General features: G+C 43.4%; 1 protein-coding gene across 16 annotated transcripts in view; it reads right to left on the bottom strand.

Moving 5' to 3' along the window:
• Nucleotides 1–27,239, bottom strand: part of DMD (dystrophin) — a 2,761,517-nt gene that overhangs the window by 1,601,956 nt on the left and 1,132,322 nt on the right. The gene's annotated exons all lie outside the window — the stretch shown is intronic.

Genomic DNA, 27,239 nt, shown 5'->3' with positions numbered 1-27,239 from the left:
TTGTATTCATGCAACCGTCTCTCTTTCGGGGTTTTAAGATTACCTTTGAGTATGGCAACCCTCAGATCGTTCATCTTATGGCCAGAGTCAGAGAAATGTTCGCCAACAGGACTGTCTCTTGTTCCGCGTGTGATGCTGTGGCGATGCAGGTTCATTCTCTTGTTTAGCCCCTGTCCTGTCTCACCTATGTAGTAGCAGCCCCCTGGGCATTTCATGCACATGATGAGGTACACGACATTGCTTGAGGAACAGGTGAACCCTCCTCTGATTTTGTATTCCCGATTCTTGTGTGGTATTTGTATTGTGTCCGCTGTGTAGAGCATTGCGCAGGTTTTGCATCTTGGGTCCTGGCATGGTTTTGTCCCGCATTCAGTTGTACTGCTGAATACTTTACTCCTCACCATAATATTCTTGAGATTATGGGGTTGTCTGTATGATAATAAGGGTGCTTCAGGGAAGACCTGTTGCAGTCTTGTATCTTCCTGGAGGATGGGTTGTAGTTTCCTGGCGATCTTGCGTAGGTCTCCTAGGTGTGGGTTATATGTGACCACCAAAGGAACCCTGTCGCTTGTCTCCTTCTGTTTGTATTCAAGGAGATCACTTCTTGGTATTCTGGTGGCTTTGTGAATTTGCTGGTCTACAATTCTGTGGTTATATCCACGGTTTATAAAGTCTGATCTCAAGGCTTTAATCCGCTGGTCTCTGTCTGCTGTGTCGGAGCATATCCGGTTGTATCGTATGGCTTGACTGTAGATGGTTGCATGTTTGGTGTGTGTCGGGTGGAAGCTGTTGTCCCTCAAATAGCTGGCTCTGTCTGTAGGTTTGCGGTATACAGAAGTCTGTAGTTGGTTGTTCTTTATAGTAATGGTGGTGTCTAGAAAATGTACTTCATCCGGGGAATGGGTGAGTTTGAGGTTGATGGTCGGGTGGAACGTATTGAAGTTGTCATAGAACTGTAGGAGGTCCTGTTCGCCAGAGGTCCAAATCAGGAGGATGTCATCGATGTAGCGAAGGTATGTAAGGGGTTTCAAGTGACAGGTGGACAGAAAGTCACTTTCCAGTTTTGCGCAGAACAGATTGGCATACTGTGGCGCCATCCGAGTACCCATAGCGGTCCCGGTTGTCTGGAGGTATGTGTCATTTCCAAATGTGAAGTAGTTATGGGTCAGAATAAATTCAATGCATTTAGTCACTGTCTCTGTGAGTGGCTCCTGCGATCCCAGAAAGTATCTGCAGGCTGAAATCCCATCCTCGTGGGGGATGTTTGTATAAAGTGACTCTACATCCATAGTTGCTAGTAGTGTTCCTGTGGGGAGGGGGCCAATGGCATTCAGTTTGTTTAGCAGGTCGGTGGTATCCTTGATATAGCTGGGTGTGTTCCTGACAAGTGGTTTTAGAATGCCCTCCACCCAGCCAGAAATATTCTCGGTAAGTGTGCCAGATCCAGAGATAATAGGGCGCCCAGGGTTACCCTCTTTGTGAATTTTAGGGAGCATGTAGAATGTGCCAGGTTTTGGGTTAGCTGGTATCAGGTCCAGAATTTGTTCTCTTGTGTGGATCGGGAGTGTTTTAATGATCCTGTTGAGTTCTCGCATGTATTTTTTAGTTGGATCCTCCTGCAGTTGGGTGTAGTACTTTGAATCAGAGAGTTGCCTGTGTGCTTCCCGCAGGTAGTCTGTGGTGTTCATTATGACCACTGCTCCTCCCTTGTCCGCAGGTTTGATTGTTATGTTGTGGTTGGCCTTTAGCGATTCTATGGCTCTCCTCTCCATCAGTGTCAGATTATATGTTTGTTTCCTTACTTTGTCCAGGATGGTGGTTTTGGCGCTGTGTCTGAAGCTTTCAATGTACCGGTCCAATGTGGGGTTGCGCCCAGTTTGTGGGATCCAGTTTGATTTTTGCTTCTCCCTGCTCATGTGCAGCGGCTCTCCTTCTGCAGTGTTGGCATAATCTTGGTTGTGTCTGTCATGGAAGAACTCCTTAAGACGCAGCCTTCTGAAGTATTCTTCTAGGTCACTGCACAGCTCAATCTTGTCCATAGGCTTGGTAGGGCAGAATGTGAGACCCTTTGTTAATACTGAGGACTCTGCTTGATTAGGTGTGTAATCTGAGAGGTTAACAGTGCAGTCCTGTTCTTGGTGACTGTCAATGTTTGTATTATTAGTTGTTTTGCTGGCTGCTGCAGAGTATCTCATTCTTAGCCTCAGTCTGTGCAGTTTCTTTTCCTTATTGCTAATTCCTTATTGCTCGACACACACCAAACATGCAACCATCTACAGTCAAGCCATACGATACAACCGGATATGCTCCGACACAGCAGACAGAGACCAGCGGATTAAAGCCTTGAGATCAGACTTTATAAACCGTGGATATAACCACAGAATTGTAGACCAGCAAATTCACAAAGCCACCAGAATACCAAGAAGTGATCTCCTTGAATACAAACAGAAGGAGACAAGCGACAGGGTTCCTTTGGTGGTCACATATAACCCACACCTAGGAGACCTACGCAAGATCGCCAGGAAACTACAACCCATCCTCCAGGAAGATACAAGACTGCAACAGGTCTTCCCTGAAGCACCCTTATTATCATACAGACAACCCCATAATCTCAAGAATATTATGGTGAGGAGTAAAGTATTCAGCAGTACAACTGAATGCGGGACAAAACCATGCCAGGACCCAAGATGCAAAACCTGCGCAATGCTCTACACAGCGGACACAATACAAATACCACACAAGAATCGGGAATACAAAATCAGAGGAGGGTTCACCTGTTCCTCAAGCAATGTCGTGTACCTCATCATGTGCATGAAATGCCCAGGGGGCTGCTACTACATAGGTGAGACAGGACAGGGGCTAAACAAGAGAATGAACCTGCATCGCCACAGCATCACACGCGGAACAAGAGACAGTCCTGTTGGCGAACATTTCTCTGACTCTGGCCATAAGATGAACGATCTGAGGGTTGCCATACTCAAAGGTAATCTTAAAACCCCGAAAGAGAGACGGTTGCATGAATACAAATTTATGCAACTGTTCGGGACACTTAGCAGTGGCCTAAACAGAGATCGAAATTTTATGAGTCATTACTGACACTAGCGAACTCTCTTCCCATGAGCGCTAAAGGCCATGTCTGTACATACTGTGCTATATGTATTGTGACAGAAACCAGGGGTTGGTAATAAACTCCATATACAGGGCTCCCAGGATACTGAACAGTTTCTGTCCTGTCTAAGCTGAACAGGGCAGCCTCGTGGTACAGGCACTCCATTCCACAGTTTGTCTGCTGCCTGTTTTCTGTCACCTGTCATGCTGATTAGAGTTCAGGTATATAAGACCTGTTTCCTGTTTCCTCTGGGCCCCGCCCAAGAGCCTGGAAGGCTGCTGAACTGCAGAGGGGTGAGAAAGCCTCTTTCCCAAATCGCTTCATTCATTCTGTTAGTTTGTCTAAAGACTGCAAAGGTACTTATTTTGTTGGTGGAAGTGGACAAGCCACTTCCAACTCTGAGTCAGGGACATCTAAGTTTAAGTTATCGCTCAGACGAGCAGCTTTTTGTTTGGCTTTGTTTTCTGTTTAAACTGTGGCAGTCTCAGTGCCTGGGACTGAATAAACCAGGCATAGCCTGTTTAAAGGAACAGTACGTGACGTCTCATCATTTAACCTACCCTAAAAGACCGTGTTCTAACAGTCCCGGACAGACGGCGGAGCCCCGGAGTAAGCCGTTTGTCACATATGGTGGAGAATGCGGGCAGAACACTAAAAGGTCTGGGGGTTAAAGAACTTTAAAGAAAAAAAAAAAAAAAAAAAGGTTTTTTTTCTCTCTCTCCAAACAAGATGGAAGACGTGGTGAGTGCGCTGGTACGCAATGTCGCTGTCCAGAGAGACGCGAATGAAGCCCTGCAACAGGCGAATGCAAACCAGCAAGAGACAAACCGCTTGCTGAAAGAGGAGCAACAGCGGTTCGCTCAGGGCTTACAGCAGGAACTCGAGATCCTGAGGGAGACTATCAGTAACCTTCCACTGGCAGCGGCAGCCCCAGTTCCGAAAATGACCAGGGCAAGCCACTACCTTCAGAAGATGGGACCCTCGGATGATGTGGAAGCCTATCTTCTCACGTTTGAACGCACGGCACAGAGAGAGGGATGGCCAGAAGCTGAGTGGGCTGGTCTAATCGCACCCTTCCTAAGCGGCGAACCCCAGAAGGCTTACTTTGATCTAGAGCCAGCCGAAGCTAACGTCTATGCAAAATTGAAGTTCGAGATCCTCGCCCGCCTCGGCGTAACCACGGCTGTTCGCGCCCAAAGGTTTCACGCATGGTCCTTCACGATGGATAAAGCCACCCGAAGCCAGATGTATGACCTCATCCACCTCGCCCGGAAGTGGCTACAACCCGAGATCAACTCAGCAAGCCACATCGTGGAACGGTTGGTCATGGACCAGTTCTTGAGGAAACTTCCCTCTGCCTTACGCCATTGGGTCAGTCGGAGTGACCCCCACAATGCGGATGAGCTTGTGGCCCTCGTAGAAAGGTACAATGCAGCAGGAGAGCACCCGCAACCCACAGTCGTGGAGCAACCCCACTACCCGAGGTTCCAGGACTCTTCCAGAGACGGTAAAAGGGTACCGGGGTTAAGGGGAGCTGAAGAGCGGCGACCACCTTCACGCAGCACCAGCAACAGTGGTTCGCACACTAAGGGCAATAGCCAACATGGGGAGCCGGGAAAAGGCTCTAAGTGGGACACAGACTATGTACCTAAATGTGTAAATTGTCATGAGAGGGGCCACACAGCAAAAATCTGCCCACTAAATGATGAGCCCATGCAATGCAACAGCGTGGAACCTTATTCGCTGTTGTCCCAATGTATGGGCCCTAGCCCAGAGGACCCCTTGAATAACCATCTGTGGGCATTTGTAAAGGTTAATGGTAAGAGGGTTCGGGCACTTCTTGACTCTGGGAGTATGGTCACACTAGTGTCCGAATACCTATTGCCCATTAAGAAGAAACAGGTAAACAGTTCACAAAGAGTGGCAATTTGTTGTATACATGGGGATAATCATGAATATTCCACTGTTGATGTTTTTTTTTAAACAGAATTTGGTTCTTTAGATTTCAAGGTGGGTGTTGTACCCAAACTGGCACATGATGTGTTAATAGGGACCGACTTTCCCCATTTTCTAAAAATGTGGTCCCCAGCTCAGAATAGCGCCCAGAGTTCAATAGCAGACCATAACGAAGTGTTAGAAGAAACAAATCCTTTCCCTTTTTCAGAAATGGAGGTTGACGAGGGCCCAAATAAGAAAGGGGAAAAGGAGGAGTGCTGTGAAATTCCCTTCCCCATCACTACTTTGGTAGGGAATACCCCAAATCAAGATGTTGATCAGGCACTTACCACCCCAGTACAGGATAAGACCCTCGCTGACCTAGAGGTCAGTCCTGGGAGTTTTAAGAAGGCCCAGTGGGAGGACCCCACATTAGCGGTAGCAAGGGGAAATATACGGGACCAGAATAGTACTCATGGCCAACCAGATAGGTCACTTGCTTACCCCTACTTCGAGGTAGAGAACGACCTAGTATATCGGGTTGATAAAAGAAAATCAGTTACAACTAAACAATTGTTGGTACCACGGACATTCCGTAACGTAGTATTACACCTCGCACATAGTCATCCATTGGGGGGACACCTAGGGGTGGAAAAGACAAAAGAAAAGGTTCTCCGAAGCTTTTATTGGCCTGGGGTTCTGGCAGAAATTACAAACTATTGTTCCTCATGCCCAGAATGTCAGATCACCGCCCCGTTCAAAGCATACCGCAGCCCATTGGTACCCCTTCCCATAATAGAGGTACCATTTGACCGGATTGCTATGGATCTAGTAGGACCCCTAATAAAGTCTGCTAGGGGACATCAGCATATATTGGTAATATTAGATTATGCTACCCGATATCCGGAGGCAGTTCCCCTACGTAGCACCTCTGCTAAAAACATAGCAAAAGAGTTAGTACTTCTGTTTTCCCGGGTCGGAATTCCTAAAGAGATCTTATCTGACCAGGGAACACCATTTATGTCCCAAGTAACAAAAGAGCTATGTAAACTCCTAAAAATCAAGCATCTCAGAACCTCAGTCTATCATCCACAAACAGATGGTTTAGTGGAAAGGTTCAATAAAACCTTAAAGAGCATGTTACGCCGGGCGGTCGATAAGGATGGGAAAAACTGGGACTGTTTGTTACCATACCTGTTATTTGCCATTAGGGAAGTTCCCCAGTCATCCACAGGCTTCTCCCCGTTTGAACTATTGTATGGCCGACATCCAAGGGGCTTACTGGATATAGCCAAAGAAACTTGGGAACACGAGGTTACCCCTTACAGAAGTGTAATAGAGCATGTTGCCCAAATGCAGGACCGCATTGCTGCAGTCCTACCCATAGTGAGGGAACACATGGAGAAAGCTCAAGAAGCACAAAGGAATACGTATAATAAGGGTGCTAGGGTCAGAATTTTTTTTCCAGGTGATAGGGTACTAGTTCTGGTTCCCACCGTGGAGAGTAAATTCCTTGCTAAATGGCATGGGCCATATGAGGTCTTGGAAAGAGTGGGAGAAGTAAATTATAGGGTAAGGCAGCCAGGTAGGAGGAAACCTGAGCAAATTTACCATATAAACCTACTCAAGCCCTGGAAAGATAGAGAGGTCTTGTTAACCCTAGTACCCCCAGGTCCGTCAGAGAATCAAGAAACTGACCCAGAGGTTAGCATAGCTGAAACACTGTCCGTGCATCAGAAACGAGAGGTCCAGAGTTTAGTGAGAAGGAACAAAGAAATCTTCTCTACACAGCCAGGTAAAACTAACGTAATTAAACATGACATAGTCTCTGAACCGGGGGTCCGAGTTAACCTTAAACCGTACCGAATCCCAGAGGCCAAGAGAGAGGCTATAAGTTTAGAGGTTAAAAAAATGCTAAAACTAGGCGTAATTGAGGAATCCCAAAGTGGGTGGAACAGCCCTATAGTTTTAGTCCCAAAGCCAGACGGTACAACAAGGTTTTGTAATGACTACCGGAAACTAAACGCGGTGTCAAAATTTGATACTTATCCTATGCCCAGGGTGGATGAACTTGTAGAGAGACTGGGCAAAGCCCGATATCTCACAACCCTAGACCTAACAAAAGGGTACTGGCAGGTTCCCCTCACAGAAAGGGCAAAAGAAAAAACAGCCTTCTCAACCCCAGACGGCCTCTTTCAATATAAGGTGCTGCCTTTTGGCTTACATGGAGCTCCCGCCACATTCCAAAGAATGATGGATAAAATTTTAAAACCACATGTTCGGTACGCTGCCGCCTACCTGGATGATGTGGTAATCCATAGTGAAGATTGGCAGTCCCACCTTCCAAAGGTCCAAGCTGTGCTCGACGCAGTTCGGTCTGCTGGACTAACTGCTAACCCCGCTAAATGCACTATTGGTCTGGAGGAGGCCAAGTATCTGGGGTATTCTATTGGTAGAGGGTTACTCAAACCACAAACACTCAAAGTAGAGGCGATACAAAATTGGCCAAGGCCAGTCACAAAAAAACAAGTAAGGACCTTTTTGGGGTTAATTGGCTACTATAGGAGGTTTATTCCCAATTTTGCAACTAAGGCAACCCCACTAACCGACCTCACAAAAGCAAGAGGACCGCTAATGGTAAAGTGGTCCCCCGAAGCCGAACAGGCCTTTAGAAGCCTGAAAGAAGCTCTCTGTGCCCAACCAGTGTTGGTCACACCTGACTTCTCCAAAGAGTTCGTAGTCCAAACCGACGCATCTGAGGTAGGGCTGGGGGCGGTACTCTCCCAGGAGTCTCAAGGGGAGGAGCACCCCATCCTTTATTTAAGTAGGAAACTAAATCCCCAGGAGAAAAATTACTCCATAGTCGAGAAAGAGTGTCTCGCAATAAAGTGGGCTGTAGAGACACTCAAGTATTATCTGTTGGGGAGAAAGTTCCGATTGGTCACAGATCATGCACCCCTTACCTGGATGTGTCAAAATAGGGAGAAGAACGCTAGGGTGACCAGGTGGTTCCTAAGCCTACAGCCCTTTAAATTTTCTGTGGAACACAGGTCGGGGCACAAACATGGCAATGCCGACGGGTTGTCAAGGATGCACTCCCTAATATCCATGGTCGCTCACCCCTCGAGGTCTGAGCTGGGGGGGAGGATATGTGACAGAAACCAGGGGTTGGTAATAAACTCCATATACAGGGCTCCCAGGATACTGAACAGTTTCTGTCCTGTCTAAGCTGAACAGGGCAGCCTCGTGGTACAGGCACTCCATTCCACAGTTTGTCTGCTGCCTGTTTTCTGTCACCTGTCATGCTGATTAGAGTTCAGGTATATAAGACCTGTTTCCTGTTTCCTCTGGGCCCCGCCCAAGAGCCTGGAAGGCTGCTGAACTGCAGAGGGGTGAGAAAGCCTCTTTCCCAAATCGCTTCATTCATTCTGTTAGTTTGTCTAAAGACTGCAAAGGTACTTATTTTGTTGGTGGAAGTGGACAAGCCACTTCCAACTCTGAGTCAGGGACATCTAAGTTTAAGTTATCGCTCAGACGAGCAGCTTTTTGTTTGGCTTTGTTTTCTGTTTAAACTGTGGCAGTCTCAGTGCCTGGGACTGAATAAACCAGGCATAGCCTGTTTAAAGGAACAGTACGTGACGTCTCATCATTTAACCTACCCTAAAAGACCGTGTTCTAACAGTCCCGGACAGACGGCGGAGCCCCGGAGTAAGCCGTTTGTCACAGTATGCACACACAGCTGTCTCTCACACATACTAATACTCCTTATTTTTCCATCCATATACACCAATAGGGACCACATAGTATCCACACACACTTTTAGTTGTGCTACAAACTCTCACATTTCCACACCCACCCACACCATTTATATCCCTCTCACTCCACACACACCTTGTGTAGAGCACTGTTTATACTGTGGGCTCTCCATTCATTTTTATTCACACTGATACACATACACACTCTTTCTTCACTTGCTTTCAGTTACCCTTTGACACCTCTAGCCATAAAACACATCCACACCGGGGGAAGGAGAAGCACAGATAACATTCCAAGAGACACTGTTTTCAAGTTATCCTTGCTTCATTCATTGTAACATCGCCGGAAGAAGAGATCAGTGTATCTCGAAAGCTCGCACAAATAAAAGCATTTCGTTAGCCACAGAACGGTATCATCTATTTATTTTTTGATTATTGAAGCTCGGCTAACACGGTACTGATACCTCTACATGAATATATATATATATATATATATATATATATATATGTAGGGATGTGGTAGGAACCTCATATGTGTGTTCGGTGGCAGTGTGGCAGGTTCCGCGGCGGCCGTTAGTACAGGGCGCCACCATGTTGTTGCGCAATCTTGCAGAGGGCACTGAGAGAGTGGGAAGGTCGCGCATGCGCAATGGAAGCGCGCTAACGACGGACCTGTAAGAGAAAGGCTCCGTTGAGGAACTACAACTCCCATGAGCTCTAGAGTGGTCACCTGATGTGAGGAGCCAATCAGAAGGCTGGATTACGGGAGGAGGAAAGGGAAGCGTGGGGGAGAATCCACTCTAGTTAGAGGGGATCTGGAAGGTAAAGGAGGGAGGAGGGTGTATGCATGCAGGGAGTCTGTGACCCGCCTGCATAGGCTAGCTTTACCCCGCATGCCCTTAAAAAAAACTCTGAACCACAGTAGGTTGCTGTTCTGCAGGGACGCCCATAGTGGTAGCGATCAGTCACCTTACTGTGTAGACAGTTAGGGACAAGTGTGCGAAGCAGGTTTGCTGGTGAGCTGCTTGGGACCAGACAGCTGCACTGCAGACATCAAAGACAAGCAAGGATTCGTCTGATCCTTTTCGAAGTGTTACCGGTCACCGCCGTGACCGGAAGGTATTTACAGCAAGTGCACCAACACCGGTCAAAAGGCGCTGATCCCGCCTTAGGCGTAACTCTTTGGGGACACTAGTGAGTGGCCGAAGGCCTAATACACGGAGCACTCCTTTCTATTAGTGCAAGGACACGGTGTGTGGGGCACGCGGTGATGGGGCAAAAACATACTCATTAAGAGCGTGGCTGTGCCACTCACGTTATAAGGACATTACCATTTAGCTGAGTTAAGGTTTTATTGCATTATAGGTTATGTGTTGGGTTATATGCTGTATGTGTAATAATATGATAGAGTGCTAAGGTATCGTGCATTATAGTAAAGTTGGTTGCATCATATGTGTGTGTATATGTTTCTTGCCCAGGGGAATCTCACATCACAGGGATCCTGGGTAAGTGGAGGCGCTGCGCTAATAAGTGTTACCCCAGGCTCCCAGCTAGCGGAGGCTCAGAACTCCTGGATCCGCAGGTGCGTGCAGTTACCCGTAGTCTCTTTAGAGTGTCAGAAAAGGGCTACATATATATACTGTGTGCATGTGCAATATATATATATATTTTTAATACTTACTACATGACGAGTGGTTGTGCGCTATTTTCTTTCATATATGTGTGTATATACTGTATATATATATATATATATATATATATATATATACAGTATATACAGTATATACACACATATATGAAAGAAAATAGCGCACAACCACTCGTCATGTAGTAAGTATTAAAAATTATATTAACAATATCAAGGGTAATGTGGACGGACGTTTACAGAGGTACACAATTAGGAGGCTTTATAATGTGAAATTATAATAGGCTTTATTGTGCCTGTTCCTTTTCATCAGGAAAATTATCCAAACACAGTGGGGGAACAAAACTTCCATTCACTTGGGAGTATTTCTAGTGAAACACTATGCAATAATTCACATCTCCCTTAGTCAAGCAGTTCTCGCAGCCTCAAAACATATAACATGAAATAAGCAGATATAAGCAGTCTCTTAAGAATAAAAGTCTTATCTGTTTCTTGGAGGGAAAATCTCACTTCCTGGTTCAGCTTCAGGTGTAGTAGTTTTCCCTGTGTCTTGAATTCAGCTCTGCTGTGCAGAGCTCAAGACCCGCCAGCTCCAGAGATCTGGGTTTCTTTTGGTCAGTCTCTCCTGGGACTCAAGAACCTCTGCTCTGTCTCTCCAAAGGTCAGCTCTCAGTCAGAGCTAGGGAGGAGTTACTTCCTGTCTGAACAGACAGATTTTTGTAAGCAATCTAATCAGGCAGGTGGTGTTTAGTAATTAACTACCACACTGCTAGATTAAAAGCACATTACTGAACAGCGATAAGTCCCCTGTTACATACCTCCCCTGTTTGTGGGAAGCTCGGGCTTACCACGGCCAAAGCCCATCCTTCCACTCTCATTCTAGATATCTCTGTGACTTGAATGAGAGTGGATGGAGGAAGAGAACCCTCTGTCCCGCTGGGATTGGAGCCCTTTCTCCAGTTTATTTTTGTCTCCTCCCGAAGTTGCTTGAGATCAGCACTCCTCAGTCGCTCGAGGAGGACTTTTTCCACGTAAAGTCTTTTTATTGCGTGCGCAGTCTTGAGATTTCTGTTGCGTCGGGCACTCCTCTTTTTGTAGACAAAGTGTATGGCAACAGTTGTAGAGCAGTTAGGACTAGCTCTTAGAGTTTTCTGCTCTTGAAGTGGTCTTTCTGCAGCTTCTCCACACCACGGAGTCGTCGGTTCAGCTTCTTCAGCTAAGGATTCTTCTGGCTTTGATTCTGCACTCCTACCTCTGTTTGTTGCCTGTTGGGCAGCTGTAGGTTTGGCTAGTGCTTTCTTTGGTGGCTCAAACTTCGTAATTTTGTTTTGAAGTTGCGTGGAGTCCCCAACTCTCACTGTACCCTTGTCCTTATGGGCATTAGTTACTGTGGGGTACTGGTGCTTTGACAGAGCCAATACCTTTTTCCGTATTGGAGGAATCTGTATCAGAGTCTCCTTCATATTCTGGAGCTCTGTAATTTTTGTCGTCAAGGTTGCCGCTGCGTCTGTTTTCTCCTTGGTGTACTGACTCAAGGGAATGGAACAGTCTCTCTGTCTCTCCAGCTCTTGCTCCAGTTTCTGAGCCTTCTCACGCTCCCTCTCATACAGATTCACCTGGTATCGAAGCTCTGCTTCCAACAATGCTCTGAAGACATGCAGCGTGGCCTTTAGCTCCTCATACTGCTCTGTGGGGACGTACTGGGTATTCAGACGTTCCTGCAGCGCTTGTACCTCTTTAGCAACCTGCAGTTTTTCTTCCTGTAGCGTTTGCTGCTTCTCCTCAGCATACTGGAGGTGTGTACACAGACCTTGCAGTTGGTTCTGCAGTCGGTGCTCTGCGTAAAACTTTTCCTTGACTTCTTCTGTCAACTGAAAATTTTCTTCTTTCAGTTTTAAGTTTTCTCTTTTTAATCTTGAATTTTCTCTTTTTTCAGTCTCTGTATTCTTCAGGGCTTCTTTGCAGTCCTCCTTCCATTTATGCACATCTGTTTGAGAATGACAATCTCCTGGTGTGAGACTTCTTTCTTTAGGTTGAGAGTCTGAAGCTCCTTCTGAGAGACTTTGAGATCTGTATCAAGATTGACAGTAGTTTCTTTAGCAATGTCCAGCTCCTCAGTGAGACTGTGTAGTTCCTTTCTGGAAACTTCCAGGTCTGTGCGGAAGCTGTTGGTCTCATGATGTGAGGCATCAAGCTCTATACGAAGAGTGTGAACCTCTTGCTGGAAGACTGTCATCTGCTTCAGTGCCTCCTCATACTTTCGCTTTAGCGTAGCCACCATTTTATCAGATTGGCTCTGCTTTTCATCCATGGCGGAAATAGTAGCGTTTGCAGTATCTAGCTCAGTCTTGAGATCCTCCAATTCGGTCTTGGCCGCAGAGTAAATTGCGAGCACAGTCTTCTGTAGCTCAGCATTATTTTTTCTCTCTCTTCCTAATTCTTCACAGAGCAGATCACAGTCATGCCTGGCAATTTTCAGGGCGTCTTCAGGGCTGGTCAAGGGACCGTCACTCACTGGTTCCGGCTCCGCTTCCCTGGGATGACTAGTTGAGGGTTCCTCACTGTTAGCACCGGACAGACACTTCTTTGGGGTACACGACTTCTGCCTTGGGCCCTCTGGATATTCGGTTAACTGTGGGACGAATTCTCCATTTTCTCTAGGCTGCAGGGCAACTCGGTCCCCCTTTTCCTCCACAGGATCTGCGGACGTGTCTGTTCCTTCCACGGTAAGTGAAGAACTGCTTTTCTTTTTCTTTTTCTTCCTTTTTGATTTGGATGACACCGTCCCTTCAGGGATACTGGGGTCTCCATCTTCATTTGAAGTTTTAGCAGCTTCATTATATACGCCAGGCTTTTCTTGCAGCTGCTTTAGCTGACAGAAATATTCGGTGATCCACTGCTCCCGCTCTGTCTCCTGCTGATCATATTCGTCATCAAAGGGAGCGGTCTTTTCTGTTCGTGCCGAGTTCAGGCACCCCCACCATTCTTGGGGTGTTTTGTGGGTGTGACTCGGTTCGGGTTCCCCATAAGAGATGTCTTCCTTTTTATTGGACTGGAAGGGCCACTCTTCCGTGGGGTAGGGTTCATTACAGGAACGCTGCATCTTGTCCTCCATTTTTAGGATATCAGGTGTCATTTTCTTCCTGACCTCAGGAGGCGCTTATTGCAGCTGTTGCCACTGTATTTGCTAGAACCCCCAATTGTGGTAGTCCTACAGATGGGCATATTTTGCTTGTAGTGGTCGTAGCTCTCACAGGCATCTCTGTAGACTTTTCTTTCTTGGATAAAAAATTTTTTTTAATATCAGCAGTACTGTGCATGCATTTTCTTTTATCAGGTATACAAGTTGTGCAGTTGCTAGGTAAAAAAAGTCTATTTGCTTTACACCATTTTCTTGCAGGGTGCAATCTCCCCGCTTCAGCAACAAAATTTGGTTTTCTGCCTGAGTTCAGTAATTTTCAGTCTCATCTTTGGGTATTATGGCATTCACACTTCAAACTTTGGGTGTCTGTTTTTGCTCCCAAGATATATATAGGCAGACTTTTTTACTTGCAGAAAAAAAACATTCTTTGCAGTGGACTATTTCTTTCATTCCCGGCAGGGTTACTCAACACTCAGCAATTGGCTTTGAAAAACCTTTTTCCTTTATAGGGCAATTTTACACTCAGCATTTGTTTGCTAAAAATTCCCCTGCTTCAGCACAGTCTTTGTATCAATTTTCACACTTTTCTGCATATACTCCATTCACAGCTGGTAGCCCTATGCGGTGTGGCAACCTTTATTTGCAAAATCAGTACCCCTCATGGGTCACCATCTGTATTCACTGCTTCAGCGAAACTTTTGAAAACAACAAACACCTATCCCTTTTCAAGGGATGACTCACTTCTTGAACCCTGACTATGGCTGGAAGGCAAAACCCCTATTTCAATGACCGTTTTATACTTTGTGATAGGCAATTAAAGGTTTAGCTGCTTCAGCATTCTCTTGGGATTGGGGAAAAGAGTCCATCCGTGGTTTTTGTAAGTTTCAGTGCAGTGTGGTTTCAGTGGTGTGTCCCTTTAACTCTGCCTCTGCTGCATGAGAGGGTTTTTTTTTTTTTTTTCAAAGTTGCTTGTAGGCAAAAAGCATTAAAAAAAATTTCACATAAAAATCTCTGGTCCTTTTTAACTACAAAGACACCTCTTATCCCACTTCTGACACCATATGTGGACGGACGTTCACAGAGGTACACAATTAGGAGGCTTTATAATGTGAAATTATAATAGGCTTTATTGTGCCTGTTCCTTTTCATCAGGAAAATTATCCAAACACAGGGGGGGAACAAAGCTTCCATTCACTTGGGAGTATTTCTAGTGAAACACTATGCAATAATTCACATCTCCCTTAGTCAAGCAGTTCTCGCAGCCCCAAAACATATAACATGAAATAAGCAGATATAAGCAGTCTCTTAAGAATAAAAGTCTTATCTGTTTCTTGGAGGGAAAATCTCACTTCCTGGTTCAGCTTCAGGTGTAGTTGTTTTCCCTGTGTCTTGAATTCAGCTCTGCTGTGCAGAGCTCAGGACCCGCCAGCTCCAGAGATCTGGGTTTCTTTTGGTAAGTCTCTCCTGGGACTCAAGAACCTCTGCTCTGTCTCTCCAAAGGTCAGCTCTCAGTCAGAGCTAGGGAGGAGTTACTTCCTGTCTGAACAGACAGGTTTTTGTAAGCAATCTAATCAGGCAGGTGGCGTTTAGTAATTAACTACCACACTGCTAGATTAAAGGCACATTACTGAACACGGATAAGTCCCCTGTTACAGGTAAGTATTACAAAAATATAATTTAAAAGCGCATTAGACAAAGAGACTCAGTCTGTCTGCCATGTGTTCAAAAGTTCACTGATCCACAGCCAGCATCTAGATCAGCTGCTCCATATGAGGGGCCTGGCGAGACAAACATCAGTGGAGTTTCCTCCGCTTGTAATGTCCATGGGGAATCTGTTGTAAGTCACGGTGGTAGCTCTTGTGCACCTAAGTGACGTCAGACTAGCCCAATAGTGTGTTGAATGGGACGTCCTCTCCAACTAAATAAGTTCTCAGCTGAGTATATCACTTAGGATAAAAATTCCCAGGACATTCACGTCATAACGGGACACTCATGGCAAATTTTAAAGTCCAATAAAACACTGTTAAAAGTGAGGCAAAGAGAGGCATGGCCAACCAGCAAGCGGAGTGGATGTGAGGTTCCAGAGCTCCGGGCCCCAGAGCAATAAAGAGTGCCCCAATCGCCTAAGAAAACACAGGGGAAACTGCTGCAAGTAAGGCGGAGGGATACCAGAAAGGCATGTACTACCAGGGAGGTTAAAAAACAAAACACTGGATAATATAGAGCAGATGTTAATGTTTGATAATTTAACAGTTATCACCTAAGTTAAGAAGTAAAAAGTTTATAATATAAAGTATTATCTCAAAACAGATATACACATAAGTGTATGTGAGCTGCAAGCCATGCTGAATGTTAAGGGAGACATGGATGGGGTGGAGGAGGAGGGGTGAGTGAAGTCTTGACTATGATACGATACAACCCCTTGACCAATCTCCCCACGACCCACAACCTCAATTAGCCAGAATGTTCGGTGTTTGGATATTTACCAACTATTAATCTGTTATGAAAGTTGAAGTACAAGTTTATATTGTGTAATATGTTCAAGCTAAACTAAAAACTTTGTTTTAGGATAAAAGAGACAGAGAGCATCCCTCCCAAGGCGGAGGGGGGAAAGCAGAGCCGTCTATCGTGCATAATATCTAGGTTGGGTCAGAACCGATAAGATGGTGCGAAAGACAAACTAAGGATCTCTGGTACCACGGTACACCCCACACACACATTTTTAGACTCTACATACAACAGGTTACCCCAATAGTAGAGTGAAAGGCCCATGATGCATTTGGGACCCTACCCTAACCAAGTTAAGACCCCTATACCTTTTCCCATTTTTTCCATATTTTTTTCTTTTTTCCTCAAATAAACCCAACCATTTCCACTCCCATAAACACTACTCAACGGTGTGAAACAGGAAAAACTTAACCAAATATGAAAGGACGAAGGTGGGCCAAGCTAACTGCAGGGACAAACCCATAAGTTCCAACCAGAACAAGATCGAAACAGCTAAATGGCTAGTAAATTTAAAATAGTGTCCCTGAATGTGAAGGGACTGAATTCACCAGGGAAATGAAGATAGGATGATGCCAACTACAGATAAGAGGATGTCAAATCTTGATAAAGAGAGAAACACCATATTGTCTACAGGTATATACACACAGGCATATTGTTTCAATATAAAAACATATATTATATTAGTATATGTGGGAAAGCATGCAGATGGGCACTATTACAGCCCAAGCCTAAATAAAGAAGAATAGATACTAAATTAAGAAGACATAAATGTGAGCCTGAGAGACAGATGGTAAATGGAAAAAACCATCATGTTCTGAAAACAGAGCAAAGGTCAAGTACAAGAGTGAGGCATTAATAGGACTTGAACATGGAGATAAACATGTATATATATGGATCTTGTCTAGATGTCCTGAAATATTGGTATATAAAGTTGATCATGTGTATACTGAATTCAGAATTACTTGGAACTTTCACCGACTAATTCTCCATTCATAACTTGTTAAAATGCCTGCCGTGATGTCTGAAAGAATTATGCTGTCCTCTGTATCTGTCTCTGAATAAATACTGGAACAAAGAATTTGATCCATGAACTTTTTGTCTAAGGTGACACACCTTATCTTCAAAATAGAGAGAGAATCTTCTACACCTAAGAACTATCTCATTGATCTATCTTCAGAAGAGAAGACTAATGTTTAGAGACTGATGCAGGATGGTGCCTAATTGTGAGTAAAGCTACTCCACACCGGGATTGCCGGGGTCATTGGGACTCCGTGATTCACTTTCACGGCTTGTATTGTCTCCTCGTTGTTCCCCTCCTGCTCAATACAATTCCCTTTATCTAAAAGCTGCACATTATCAATCCCTTACCATCTGGTGTTTGCTCTGTCCATTCATTTATCCCTCCTATTGAGCACTTGCAGCCGGGCCACCTGGAGCTCATACACGGTCTCCCATCTGTCTAATGTTTAGAGACTTCAAGAAAAATCAAAGGGATTATAACAGGGGACTTATCCCTGTCCAGAAATGTGCCTCTAATCCAGCAGTGTGGTGGTTAACTGTTGGTAGACAATTAACCAACACCACCTGGCTGATTACAGGTATCAAAAAAGCCTGTCTCAGAGACAGGAAGGGAGATTTTCCTCAGTACACAAGGGTGCTGACAAGAGGAAAGAGGTCTTGCGCAGAAAGGCTCTGCTGAGATCAAGACACCCAAAGACTTATATTCCTGGACACAGGGGACACAGGAACCTACCAGAGACTGACATGAAGGGCCATCTGCTTTAAGGTATCTATTGAGACTTTGTTGAATAGGGTGGTAATGGGATTATCCCTCCAGCCCTGGAGAAAGGGACTGGGGAAGTGAATGAGCCCTTAAACAGGGATAGGCGTTTGTTGTTTTCATATGTTTTGCTGTGTTAAAAGGGACAGGCGCAATAAAGCCTTATTTTAATTTCACATTAAAAACGGTCTCCATTGCATACCTCTGCACACATCTCTTACAGGGATATATATTTTTCAGGAAATCCATTTAAATAGGGAAGATATAGTTCGTCTAAAAGATAAATGATTCCCTGAAATCTATCATTTACCGGCACAGAATAAAAAAGTGGGAGTAGCAATTTTATTCAAGTCAACAGCACCCTTCTCACTAGAAAAGGTAAAAACAGATAGGCTAGGGAGAATGATCATTATCTCAGCAAAATAGGGCTGACGACCTTGTCTATAGAAAATCTATACGCACCAAACAAGGAGCAGGAAACCTTTCTAAGGAAGGTTTTCCACACTATTACACAGCATAGGATAGGGCACCTAATAGTGGGGGGTGATTTAAACACTATCTTAGATGATGCCAGAGACAAGGCAAGACCTTCCAAAAAAAGTTAGCCACATAAGGTCAAAAAGCTCTAAGGCTTTGAAAAAAAGAACATACCAAACTTGCAATGGGAGAGCATGATACATGCCAGACTTTACACAGAGCTAATATCCAATTTTAGACCCTCTGGTACCAAATTATTGTTTGAAAATCGAGTTTAAACCTGCTAGGATGGATGGATGGATGTATGGAGGAAATTGTGCTAGTCCCATAACTTTCATGCCATCGGGGTTCTTACTAATATATCTTACATTGGGGTCCCCATTAATAATATTCCTCCTATGTTCGAGGAATCTTGTGCATAGAGGACGGGTATTTCATCCAACATATTGAAAACCACAACTTACAGGTGAGAAAATAGAGTACAAAAACAGAAAGACAATTAATAAAGCCCTTCACATTAAAGGATTCTCCATTTGAAAATTACTTAAATTAATTTGTTCCCATCAAGAAAAGTGAATGTAATGGATCTTCCTCTATTGTATCTATAGTTTCCCAACCAAAGTGTAAGGCTACATAGGGGTTTCTGTGTAGATCTTAACTTAGTAGGTACCAAAATATTTTTATTGCTATTGGCCTATAAATAATAGAAAAATATCCATCTAAGTGACCACTCAAGATGGGGTCTCCAACCAAAATGCCCCAATGTTTATTCCATATACAGTGGCGGCCGCATTTATCCTCGTGCGGCCGTATCGGCGCAACTCTGACAACCGTGGGCAGATGCAGTATTTGATGCGGTATGTTCCGGTATTTTAAGCCGCGGCCGCCTTTATCCTTGTGCATTCTATTAGCTCTGTCTCGGCTTGAATGCGGCATGAACGCGGTGAAATGCGTGGCATTCAGAAAAAATACCCAAACAAAATCGGAGATGTTGAAGAATAAAAGGGGCCATATATATATATGTATAATCAGCAAGAGGTTCTGAACAACTCAGGGATGCAACTCTCACAATAGTTCCTCACAACTATGTGTATGGTGCAATGGCAGCTGCTAATAATAGCTACTCCCTTCAGGGTTAGACCGTGTGCAGAGACACCCGGTGTATAATTTGCCTCGTCACTTTGTCAGGGGCATGTTTCAACCACTGCGGCACCCATTAATTCTCAATTAATGCACAATGATATCCCTTATAAACAATAGATTGTACTAATTGAGAATTCTATTTTGAAGGTGGCCAAATTGGATAGAAATGAATTGTTGAGTATATATATATATGTATAATCAGCAAGAGGTTCTGAACAACTCAGGGATGCAACTCTCACAATAGTTCCTCACAACTATGCGTAGGGTGCAATGGCAGCTGCTAATAATAGCTACTCCCTACTACTATACTATACTATACTACTATATATATATAATTTAAAAAAAAAACAGGTATACAACATTATGGTGAGTAAAAAAGGGACAAACCCTCTCAGCCATAATGCAAGCATAAAAGATACAGAAAACACTTGTGAGCACATTAACATGTCTCAGACAGGTCCACAACCTTGCATTTACCCATAGTCACTCCATATACAGTGCTTTTACTGCAGCCAGGGATTCTGGGCAATGACATGCAAATGACACTGTGTTATTTTTTTTTCTTCTTATCCGTTTTAATGGGGACCCCTATAGCCTATGCCTGCAGTGTCACACAACTTTATCAGCACAGCCTGTGCAAAGAAAAGCATAGCCAGTAAACCTGCAGCACTTACAAACAACCAGGTTCAACCTTTTGTGCTGGTTATGGGTACACAGTATTATTAAGGCTGTTCTAACGGCATCTTATATTATTTCATTTTAACTAACCTGTAATTCAAAACGTTTTGAAAAGTGTTTGCTGTTGATCTGCATATATAGTATATATAGTATTTTCTCCCCCCCTCGCCATTTTTTAAAGTTGATTTATGAGGTCAGCCTTGTAAGTTTTCCTTTATAGGTACTTCATTGTTTTTATCTGCATCGGTTTTTGGGTATTGTGTGCTCTTATCATTTAAGTTGCACCCTTTTTACTAATTCCAGAGACTTAGAAACACAGCATTTCAATATAACATTTTGAGACGTTTTTACAGTTTACAATAAAGTGAATGAACACTGTAAGAGTGCATGGCCATTTTCTAGCAGTATAATTATCAGCAAACTAGAGAAAAACTTTTATTTTGGATTGACTCTTTAAAAGCTTCTTTTGGTATTGTGTTATCATATTTCCTTCTTAATGCCCCACTAGTTACTGTATGTATTATACTATTTATATGTTTTTTATTGATTCTGGTAGTGAAGTGATATCTTATATATATATATATAGTAATATCTTTGGGTTCCTGTGCGTTCATATCTGTAATTAAAACATGTCTAAACACTGTAGTAAAACTGCATTTTAGAACAAGAACTCAGCTTGTGCCTTTACAGCATTTGGAGGAATTCTCCCTTCAATATTTGCAGCACACTTTTCCAGCACACTGATGTAGTTTCATGGCCACAATTACTCGCAGGATATTAGCTTTTTTTATAGCCTTGTTCCATCAGCAATATCTTATACAATAGAAACAAAAGGTGTATCTCACTGTAACACAAATCCATAAATTTTACATGAAAACATGGTAGCTGCAAACATATGCCCAGTGAAAGGAAAAATAATGACAAATCCCCAATCATGAACAGAAGGGAAAATCTCATGCTAATTCCCAGATCACATCTCACGTGCTGTGTGAATATCTGAGCTCTACATTGCAGTCTCCCAGGGAAAAACAAAGAATTGAATTAAACTCTAGACCTTCTCACATATTTCTATTTAATACCCATGTGATCACATCACCTATGCAGTGAAATGATTTGTTTCTTTGAGGAGGTAAGTAGGAATTTAGTCCAGGGTAATGCAGTTGATGTGGTCTACTCAGATTTTGCAAAGGCTTTTGATACGGTTCCACACAAGAGGTTGGTGTACAAAATAAAGCAAATTGGACTCAGTAAAAATATATGCACAAAATATATGCACAATTATGCATGCACAATTATTTATATTCAAGTAAATTATTTATATTCAAGTAAATTTAACTTGCTGCATTGCTAACTGTGCGTTATCCCATTTCACATAGTTTTGAATGCAGGGCATATATCACATTGGTGTATTCCACTGCTATTGTCATTAAAGATTAGCTCACTCGGTTAATGGGGCACTCAGAATATTGACTAGACTTTTATACACCAAGAGATGGAATCCTGCTTTATCTAAAGTTCTGAGAGAGAAAAAAACTGTTTGTAATCCTTAAAGCTGCAGTTCAGTCTTTTTTTATTTTTTTTATTTATATTTTTTAACTTCAATAGTTTCATGTGTGCAATCTCTAATTACCTAAAGAACTGTATAGCTGCAGGTCAATTCGTTCTCCATGTATTGATAGGCGAAATTTGGTGACATAATTAGAGCTGGCATATGTTTTTATTTGCTTCTGTCAGTCAGTGGAAGCTCATGAATATTCATGAGCCCTCCTGCACTGACATGTGCTAGAGGGAGGGCAGGGCTCACAAAGGGGTGTGCCAGGGCTTGTGACAGGACATGAAGGGGCAGTGCCTTAGCAAATCACTGTTAAAATAGAATACAAGAAAATTGGTCTTTCAAAGTTGTTTTTTTAAAAACAGAAAATGCTAAAAGTATTTTTTCTTACTACAGAACTGATTTATTAAAAAAAACACACATGCAGGATATTGACTGAACTACAGCTTTAATAAGTTACACAGGGTGAACTCAAGAGTTCAAAGGTACCCCTCTATATGCACTCTAAACCAAATGTATGTATGTAATTCTCAGGCCACAAGGAAAAAAATCCCTAGACCAGGGACATCACATGTTTAATTTACACGCAGGGGAAGATAGGGTTATTCTCTGATAATAATATCTAGATATCTATTTTGAATGATATATCCCTATCTGTTCTCCACTGCTCCTCTGAGGGGTTCTGTTAACACATATTTTACATTTTGAGTGTATTAATTAAATATGTATTAAAACTTTTTGTTTTTTTTCGTCACCTTTCGCTTTTAGTCCCTGGTCTAGGGATTTTTTCCTTGTGGCCTGAGAATTACATACATACATTTGGTTTAGAGTGCATATAGAGGGGTACCTTTGAACTCTTGAGTTCACTCTGTGTAATATATGTTTATTACCTCCCTTGCACCTACCGTTTTAGGACTTTCAATCCAATAGGTGAGCAGTTTTCTACATAACCTATGTGTAATCCTTAATAAGCACAACTGTTAAAATAGGAAAGCACGCACTAAGCACCTGTCTAGTGAAGTACCTTTTATTAGTAACAATAATAGGTGCATTTTAAAAAATGGAACACTCCCTCGCGGTGTCTGGGCATAGCATGTCCATGAAGTCACACCTCGGGATCTCCGTGGTCACACGTTGGGACCTCCCTGAAGCTGTTCACTGTCCCTTACACATTCTGGAAGTATTCACTTCCTTTGTCATAGGCTTGCAGCAGAAATTCTGCTCCAAGCCTCTGATGAAAGAAGTGAAGGAGGAAACCCAGTACCCCAAAGTGGCATCAGAGCCTGAAGGCAAGGACACATATTGTGATACTATACATCAAAGATAAAAACCAAGGGATTACCCAGAGGGCATGCTTTTAAGCTTGTGCGGTATCAAATGCAAGTAATGAAATTTTACATTTGACCTATTCTTGGTTCTAGCAAAAGGTACTACACCAGATAGGTGGTCAAAGGTATAAGCAGGATAGGGACACATGTATCTCTCCCCAAAAACATCTTTATACAGCACGTGTAGAGACACCTGTGCACAAATGGGAGCACACCTGAAATACCTGGGTAACAAGCTAATTTGGATATGCAAAGTATATTGAAATTTAAATTGGCATATATCCCAGGTGTGCTCCTTTTTGTGCCCTGGTATCTCTCCAAATATTGTATAAAGGTGTGTTTGGGGGAGGTATATAAATGTCCCTCTCTCTCTCTATTTCATTCTGTGTTATTTGAAGCTAATGCAAGGCAGTGCTAGTTTAACCTGATGTTAAGCCTATGCTAATGTGTTGAACAACGTTTTTGTGCGTATGCATTAAATTCAGAGAAAATGTCCATGACTAATTTATGTTTGGTACACAAATTAAAATTGTTCACCACCACTGCTCTATTAGATGGAGATTTAGCCCATCGCAGATTTGGGAATTCAATAATAGACTGTGTGTCAGAGTCCAAAAATATTTTTAGAAATGGAACATTTTGTTACAGAAAAAATAATTTATGTACATATTTACTTTTTTTAATTGAAACTGGCTAAAATATTGTGGGGGTGTTAATTTAATTCAAGCAAGAATTTTATCAAACCACCAAGTGACATCTCATTTGATAACAATGTAACATTACTAATTAATAATTCCTGTTTGCCCAAAAAGGACATTGTCTAGACCAGAAAAACAATTGGTGTGCATGTACCTATGTGCAGCAAATGTGTACTAAGTACAATATACACTTGTCTATAATGATTGTTGCAGAATATATGACTGTATAATTCTGTGGCATATGGATTGATGACCAATTACAATTATCACATGGAACTCACTGACCATGTGAGTGGAAACAACCACGTAAAGAAACATAATTAGACGCAATTTGAATTACAAATTCAATTGGTCAAGTAACCACATGTGTATAGCAAATATTGCAGGGTCTTTTCCCTGGTTCCCTGGTCCCCTCGCTTACCTCCGTTAAAGAGGGGGACCGTGCAGCAGTCAGGGAGGTTACGGTGGCAGCTGGAGATGCGAGCCGGTCAACGGGAGCTTTGTGGCGCACCTGGCTAGCGGGGGCCCCCATCCTGGATTGTGCATGCATGCACAGAGCAGCAGTAGCGGCAGCCATTAGGGAAATAGGCTCGCATGGGGAACTGCAGCCCCAGGGGCTGCAGTCATATGCCGTGCAACAGCCAATAGGGCTGCAGCTTCCCCTGTAAGGGGAAAGAGATACATTTTGTGCGCTGCAGCCATGCCAGTCAGAGCTGGGACACCAGAAGAGTAGGGTGTGCATGTGCAGGGTGTCAGTGACCCCTGCACTAGGCCAGAGACTCACTACAGCTTGTAGTTGCTGCAGGCACAGGCCCATCAGTTAGGGTTACTGCTTCTGTAGAACCAGCATAGGACACAGCCAGGACGCGGCTGGAATGCAGGTTGGTTTAGGTTTATGAAGAGGCAGCATTCTCCTTAAGTGTTCTTTGGCGGGGGTGGTAGCGAATATTTGCCCGGTCACTACGATGGTTGAATTCCCGGTAATTAGGCTGTCTGGGGCCAGCTCATTTTATTCCTCCTATTGGGAATCCCCCGTCACGCTGACAGTTTGTTCGGGTTTGTAAGCAGTGATTGCAGAGATTGGGTGTGGAGTCCATGCAGTATGTGTCCCATTCTTTCACAATCAGGGCAACTATGGAGGCAAGGTTTATAAGAATGGATCCTTAGGATCGGGAGTTAGGAATCAGTACAATTTGGGTCTTATGTCCGTGTGTAAATTGGATTCGTTATGTAAATTTGTACAGGTTTTTTGATTTGTGGGGATTTGTATATTTATCGGGCAGGAAACAGAGTGAAGTATCATCTTTATAGTAGACAGCATGGATTTCCATAGCATAAGGCAGGGGTGTGCAAAGTGGGGGATGCAAGATTTTCTGGGGGGGGGGCACGGCCATCACAGAGACACCGTGCTTCCCCGAAGGCATTAAAATTAAATTCCAGGGAACACGTAAGGTCTCTGTATATCTCCTTTACCATACCCTCCAGTGACGCGTCGTCATGGCAACCCGGTGTCAATGGACGCAGCGGGGTCACGTGATTTCACACATGACCCTGCAGCATCATTTGACGCCAAAACCATGCATGGGGGCGGGGGGTTCAAAGAGGAGGGGAGACCAGGCAGGAGGGCGCAGGAAGAAAACTTTGCACACCCCTGGCATAAGGCACATGTTTTGTGGAAATGCTTGCGGGGTATAAAGTCAGCCCAGGTTTTACTGGACTTGACAAGCGTGGGGCAGATTTGTAGAAGGACGGATATTTTACTGCTGCATCTTGGTACTAATGATCTGGGCAGTTGGAACTTTATGGAACTGATGTATGACATGCTGATGTAGGAAGACTTACTGTCCCCGGTGCTGCAAATGAATAAGCAAAAGTCAGCCCTGCCAGGGACAGTATCTACCATGACAAAGCTGCAGGGGGGGGGGGGTCCTTGCTTGTGAATGGGACCTCCCCCACTTACCACAGCATTCATTTCTCATTTCCACAACTGCCACAGTTGTGTAATCGCACGAGGCAGCGACACAGAAGACAATAAGTGTTGTTACATCTGTAATGTCGAGCTGGTGATAAGGCATGTTGAAATGATGGATGAGGACTATGGGGACTTGCTCAGGGCAGAAGGGGTTGTTCTGTCCATTGAAGGGCTTGATAATTGTATTTCAGGGTTGTAGGATGGCCTAGAGTCAGCCCGGATTGTTGGGGCAGCAAGTCCAATTTGGCTTAGTCTGTGTCGGTTTATGGGAAAAGAGGCTAGGTGTTTTGCTAGACAGGACAGAAATGTTATGTTAAGCTTGTTGGATTGGATAGCCTAAAAGGTTCCTCCACTCTTATTAATCAGTAAGAGATTTGCTATGGTGGGATGTCCACTAGGCTGAGTCGGCTGGTGACATGTCCCGGAGCCACGGTATCCATGGTCTCGATAGTGGATTGGCCAATTGTTATTCCCGTTGTTGGATGTCGTCGATAAGAAGCTATCGCCGTTTTTCCCTAAAGAAAGTGTATTGTGTCTTTATTGGGTTTTGGGTCTGGGAACAAAGGAATTTGGGTGAAATGATTTGCCTAGTGTTGGAGTTAATACAATAGGAGCCCCTTAGAAGGTCTAAAGTCATGTTGAGAACAACAAAACTGTGTATGCTGTCAAAATGCATTAACATTCTATTTTATTTTATTGTAAACCCGGCATCTTGCTTCCATGTTAGAATAGCTTGTCATATTTAATAATCATATTCAGTGTTTTGCATAAATGTCAAACATATTTGAAGCTTGTCCTGACTCGCAGTTCAACGACTGCATAAAGTCAACAGCTGATACAACAGTTTAGTTACACATCATATTCTGTTTATTCTCAATATATTCAAGCAGGATTGTAATTTCATAAAAAACGTTAAATCCCTTTCATCCAGAATGCACAATACATTTTTCTGACTCTCTGTTGATTAAATGGTTTAGTAATTTACTGGTTATTAACTGCAAATATGTAAACAAAATAAACAAATCTCAACAGTATGCTGTTACAAAAGTAAATACACTAGCACACATGAAAAACAGAAAGTATAACAAGTTGTGTATTGCATTAAGTACTTACATGAACTATATTGCTTAAGGAGAAAGGCAAGTAACTACCCTGTCTTCTTTCATTGCAATATTCTTTGCAATTAACCAAAAGTCCATTTAGGAGGTAACATTTTAGTAATGAGAGACTGCAGTTGTTTCCATGATCATTTTGTTTTAACCTTTTTTGACCTGTCTGTCAATTTTAATGTGGCTTACTAACAAATGAACTGTCTCATTTCACATAGGAATCAAAATCACTGTGGTTCAGATATACAGTATGCCAGATGTGGAACACTAAAAAGTAAGTGCTCCATTTGTCGGCAGTGTAGATTTAACAGGAGCAGAAACATAAACTTTCTCTTGCTGGGTAGCCTTGCCGAAATTCTAATGAATCCACTTTATAAAGGATGTGAGAAACGAGCAAAGATGGCTATA

This window comes from Ascaphus truei, chromosome 3 (genome assembly GCF_040206685.1).
Source record: "Ascaphus truei isolate aAscTru1 chromosome 3, aAscTru1.hap1, whole genome shotgun sequence".
NCBI lineage: Eukaryota > Metazoa > Chordata > Amphibia > Anura > Ascaphidae > Ascaphus > Ascaphus truei.
Note: the sequence above shows the minus strand (reverse complement) of the source record. Positions and strands in the feature narration are given on the sequence as shown.